The 6000-nt window shown below is 43.2% G+C and overlaps 1 protein-coding gene across 1 annotated transcript in view; it reads left to right on the forward strand.

Moving 5' to 3' along the window:
- Positions 1-6000, forward strand: part of evpla (envoplakin a) — a 38177-nt gene that overhangs the window by 371 nt on the left and 31806 nt on the right. The window lies entirely within an intron of this gene.

Below are 6000 nucleotides of genomic sequence, written 5' to 3' on the forward strand. Positions count from 1 at the left end.
TAGATGACCTGAGAGGCCTGTTGGCTGCTGTCACTGTCGTACCATCACAAATATGGAATTAGAATTTTGCTTAGAATGTTGGGTTCTCATTATGATGTCACAAGGACTTTACAGGATTTTTAACACAGAGTTCTATGGGAGCTGTTCTAAAGTGTTCGAGTGAAATTCTAGAAGAACTGGGGGAAAAAATCCTAATGCCTCAAAGGGTTTAGAGTGTGTTTGTAGGTGTCATGCTAATCGATGATTCTGAATAGGCCAATAGACTTTGTAGAGGCAAGAGGTGTTTGTTAAAAATGGTTTAAATGAATCAAGCCAATCAGTGCTGGATATACTCAAATGATCGTAGCAGCTGTTTTGGTTACTGCCAGAAAGTCGAGATGTATAAAGTGGAAGTAGAAGAAAAATAAACATTTCCATGGAATAACTGGTGTAACAACTATTATGTAATATCCTCTACTAATGTTGTACTTACATCAACAATTTGTTCTACTTTTACTGTATACACCTCTGCCGAGAGGTATGACATAACGTTTGACCAAGCTCAAGGTTGTGGCCGTCCGATGTGCTGGCTTTAGGTATGGCTGGATGGATGCCTTAACTGTGTAAACGTTGTTTAAGACCATATGGTTTGTCAGACTTTAGCTGATTGGATAACCTTTGACCCCAGAGGATTGTTTAAAGCTTAAGGAACGTGTGAACAATAAGTACCTCTCTGAAAGTCTTTGAAAGTTTTTCAAAGAAAAGCACACATATGGTGTTGACCAAATATACACATGTATACACAGACCTAGTCCCTTTCAAAAAGGACTCGTGTGATGAACTACCAAGATGTTAACAACTCGAAGTTGACAAAGGAATTTTAGGGGGGGAAAATTAATTTGCTTTCCTGATACAGATACAATTTAGCTGTTTAATTTAGGTCTTGACTTTCTTCGTTTACAATCCCTCTATTTTACAAGGTGTAAACATCTTACAATTTAGTTTGAGACCGACCACACACTCAGTTGTCAGAAAATTAGATATATTCTCAGTGGACCAAGAAATACACACCAATTAGTCCCACAATTTACACTGGAGCACAGACTACACCCATTCTCTCTCATTTGACAGTTCAATCAATCAATCAAAATGATTTATATAGTACATTATCAAACAAAACTGTCATTCAATGTGCTAGAGAGTAGAGAAAGAGAAAAGAGAATTCTATATTCTATTGCAGAGAATAGATAACTAACTAACTATGACCAAAGGCAGATGAAAATAAAGCTGTCTTTAATTTCTTTTTAAAACAAGATACTGTCGTGGGGCAGTTCTAATTGGAACAGGAAGCTGGTTCCAGCATTTGTTAAGTGAGTTTGACTCTTGAGGGCTGAGTTGATGTAGACTAGGCCCTCTAATCCAAGGGTGTGGAGTCCTTCAGGTGAAGCCAGAAAGACAGGAGAAGAAGGGAGGTGGAGGAGGTAGAGAGGTAGAGAAGAAGGGAGGTGGAGGAGGTAGAGAAGAAGGGAGGTGGAGGAGGTAGAGAGGTAGAGGAATGATGACAAGGGAGTAGCCGTGTGAGCGCTCACCTGGCTGCCACTAAAGTGTGACTGATGTCTGGTCTGGCCGCCTGGCACCGTGCGATCATGGCGGTTGAGGCTCAAACAAGCTATCATCGTGCCATCGCGGTTTGGGTGTGGACCTCAAAAATGTTGTCTCACCATCTCACTCCCATCTCAATGCAACACACGGTGACAATGCCACCATACGATTGGAGTTAGACCAACCAACTTTGCTTCACGTAAAGTAGGCCTATCACTGAACACTAGATGTGTTTTTTTTCTAAAGAAAGACTTTTTAGAACTGCATTCAAATGTCTTTCACAGCTTATTGGAAAAGAGTTAAAATAGTATACACAGTAAAACATTCCAGCCAGTTAAACGTAAAAAAGTAAGTTCACCTGCTGCCTTAAGTTTTTATGTAAACTCAACTTGAGAAAGCCTCGAGCTGAGTTAAGCCTAAAGTTGAGTTAATTTACAAACCTAAGCCAGCAGGGAAACTTACAATACAAACTTACAAGACTTTCTCTATCCTCCTGGGAACCCTCTGTTCTCCAGGGCAGAACAGCCACGGAACAGAAAAGGCGTCCACACCACACACCATTGTGCAATGCCAGAGAATTCCCTCTCTTGAACTTAGGGCAGGTGGCCGATTTGGCCCCTTTATCACTCTACCATCTCTCTCTCTCCCTCTCTCTCTCTCTCTCTCTCTCTCTCTCTCTCTCTCTCTCTCCCTCTCTCTCTCTCTCTCTCTCTCTCTCTCTCTCTCTCTACAGGCCCCTGGGGGCCCGGTGTTGTAGGTGTCAGGGCAGAGCCACTAAGGCGTGACACACTCCCTCTTATCTGGCAACCAGATCACAGAGGGTTCTTCTTTCCACAATAAACCTGTTCTTTTTGCATTATAATAATAATAATAATACTGTTCTTTTTGCATAATAATAATAATAATAATAATAAACCAGTACTTTTTACATAATAATAATAATAATAACCAACCTCTTCTTTTTGCATAATAATAATAATAACCAACCTCTCCTTTTTGCATAATAATAATAAACCAGTTCTTTTTGCATAAGTGGATCTCAGCAGTGACCCCCCCCCCCCCCCCAAACAATAACAAACCCTAACTGATTCGAATTTGAAAAGATGTATTTTTAATGCCCCACACTCTCAAACCCTGATAGGTCAGTGGGTAAACCCTCTGACACGTGTCATAATGTTCATCGTTAATGTTTAACGGTAATGTTTGTATTATGTCATGAATATTTCAAGTATTATTATGATATCACCAATGAAGTATTATTCCAAAATTTACAATTCAGGAGGTCTGGACCCTTTCAGCATTGGCAAAGGTTATGCAATGTCAGTAGAACGCCTTACAAAATAGCAACATGTTAAGAAAAATGTAAACAAACCATGGCCCTGTCTATTATAACGGTCCTCGGATAGGGCTGAACATGAACAAATCTGCATTGTTGAGCACAATTGTCCTTCTAACAGTCAATCAGACAAAATAGGCCTTCTGATTAGGGAGATTCACAAGTGGGTCCAAGTCCAGGGCTGAAATACTTCCAGAAAAGTATTCAGTAGTACTTGAGCCTAAGTAGTAGCACTTATGTACAAGATGCCCCCTAGGGCAATACATCAGGAGTAGGAATTAGAACCCTAAAAGTGTACACATACATACACTACATTTCCTCACAAATGCATTTAAACAGCTAGTAGTGCATGTGTGAGAAAAAGTAGTGTGAATTTTAGTCGATGGTTTGTGATTTATTCCTGATACTGTATATCACCAAGAAGGTGCCTCATCATACTGTAATGCTATTTAGGCTTCAGTACTACTTTGTGGTCTTTTGGGTTTAGGCTTCAGGACTACTTTGTGGTCTTTTGGGTTTAGGCTTCAGGACTACTTTGTGGTCTTTTGGGTTTAGGCTTGGCCACCTGTTGGAGAGTTCAGAATAACAGAACAGCTGTTGCCATAGAATTCAATATGGCGTCTTATTATTATAGAAGAGCTGTTGCAGTTGTTTTTTGTGAAGCACATTGAGTTGCACCTGTGTATGAAATGCACTATACAAATAAACTTGCCTCGCCTTGCCTTGCCTTGTCTTGTGATGTGACATGATTCGATATGGCATCTTATTGTTATAGGATACCTGTTGTGATGTGATAGGAGTCGATATGGCATCTCTGTCTAGCTAGCACAATGTGCATGTCTCTGCTGAAGGTGTATCCAAGATAATGTAGATCTCTTACACTGATGAAAAAAAGGCATGTATGGCTGTGTGTGTGTGTGTGTGTGTGTGTGTTCTGTGTGTGTGGATGGGTGTGTGGGTTCTGTGTGCATGTGTGTGCGTGCGTGCATGTGGCGTGCGTGCGTGTGTGTGTGTGTGTGTGTGTGTGTGTGTGTGTGTGTGTGTGTGTGTCTGTGTGTGTGTGGGTGTGTGTGTGTGTGTGTGTTCTGTGTGTGTGGGTGGGTGTGTGGGTTCTGTGTGCATGCGCGTGCGTGCGTGCGTGCATGCGTGTGCGTCTGTGTGTGTGTGTCACAGCGGTGTGTCATCTTGTCATCATGTTGGGTAGGGAGGGACAGGCGGAAGGGAGTGGTAGTGGTGTAGAGATGCATGATGGGAGGGACAGGCGGAAGGGAGTGGTAGTGGTGTAGAGATGCACGACGGCTTCTAAAGCACATGTCAACATGCACAGGTACACGCTCACCGAAAAGAGAGGTGTGTTCGTATGTGTGTGTGTGTGTGTGTGAGAGATAGAGAGAGAGAGTAAGAGAACAATGTACTGTCTGACGACGTGGTATGTCAAGCATGTGACTTGTGGGGGACAAGGCATGCAGAGAATGTTTTAGATGAAGGATGGAGAGAGTAGAGATCTTGTCTCGTTAGGATCCGACCGGACCGGCGCTGCCTGGACCCGATGAACCACATCGAGAGCACCGCCATAGTCTCAGTGTTACATTACATTACACATAGCTGATGCTTTCATTTATTCAAAGCGTCTTACAACTATTATTTTCTCAGGGTATTGGTTACAGTCCCTGAAGCAATGTGGGGTTAGGTGCCTTGCTCAAGGGCACTTCAACCATGGATGGAGATGTAGGGAGAGGTCAGGGGGGATTCGAACCTGCAACCCCAAGATTGAAAGACCAACTCTCTAACCACTGCTGCCCCAGTGTACACGCTCTCGCGAGACCCCTAGTACTTCGTGCATCTTCGTTACGCTTCGTGAGCTCGCACAGGTTGGTAACAACCATCGAGTGAGAACCATGTTAGGCCAGTGTAGGCCAGTGTAACCCTTTAAAAGCCCAAGCATTTTTGGGGGGCTTTTGTGCTTTAATTGAGACAGGATAGTGACAGGGGGACAGAAAATGAGTGGGAAGAGAGACAGACGGGGAAGGACCGGCAAATGACCCTGGCTAGGCTAGGCTAGGCTAACCCGGGTCACTGGCATAGTAAGCTAGTGCCCTAACGTTAGGCCACGGTAGGGCCGCACAAGGCCTTCTAATGGCTCATTAGTTTGAAACTCGGTCGTCGGTAGATCCGAGGTTGTTCTCCCGACACAGAAGTAGGGAGGAGTAGTAGGAGTACACAGAAGCGCTCCGAGTTTGTGTTTTGGAACCCCGATTTGAGTACCCATTCTTTTGCACTTTTCCGAGGCGGAAGCCGGAGTTTCCGACAATCGAGTTTCAAAAGAACGAGCCATAAGACAATGTCCCTGTTGCAAATACCCTCTACCAGAATGGGAATGTACAATTTGTCGTAATGTATTACTAAAGATTGTTTAATGTCGTGGTTGTGTAGTGGTATTGAAGTCTTTTGATAATGGCTACCACACTCCACTGGTGGAATGGTTGTGCCTTATTTCACAGTTCCTATGTGGTTATTGTAAACAACTGTTGTTCTATGTCTGTATAGTTATCCTTGTGATGCAAATGAACTGGTCTCAGATTAGCTACTTGGCCTTGCTGCAGTACTGACAGGGGTGGTTCTAGCCATTTTGGGGCCCTATGCGAAATAAATACTTGGGGCACTATTACATAGACACAACTCAGTGTTTTGGTGCTATTTTTGTAGTTTTGTCTCACATATACGGTCTCTTTGATTACTTTACATAAGTGACAAATTGAGATCAAGCCATTTTTTTGTGTGTGTTTACCGTGATTGGTGTGGGGCCCCTATGGAGGACAGATTTGGTCGGGCCCTAGGCGATTGCCTAGGTTTGCCTTTTGGAAAGTCCGACCAAAATGAGAAAAGGTCGCACCATGCATAGGTTCCTTTATTACACACACAGAGGAAGGCAGAACGCCAAAACGCGTCTGTGTAATAAACCTATGCATGGTGCGACCTTTTCTCATTTTCAGTTTTACAATATTTTGGTCAGCACCCTTAAAAGAGGAGAAAAAAATGTCGGGTGAAGCCTGCTCCAACCTTTATGAAAGTCCGCCTCTGAG

Source organism: Engraulis encrasicolus, chromosome 1, assembly GCF_034702125.1.
Source record: "Engraulis encrasicolus isolate BLACKSEA-1 chromosome 1, IST_EnEncr_1.0, whole genome shotgun sequence".
Lineage (NCBI taxonomy): Eukaryota > Metazoa > Chordata > Actinopteri > Clupeiformes > Engraulidae > Engraulis > Engraulis encrasicolus.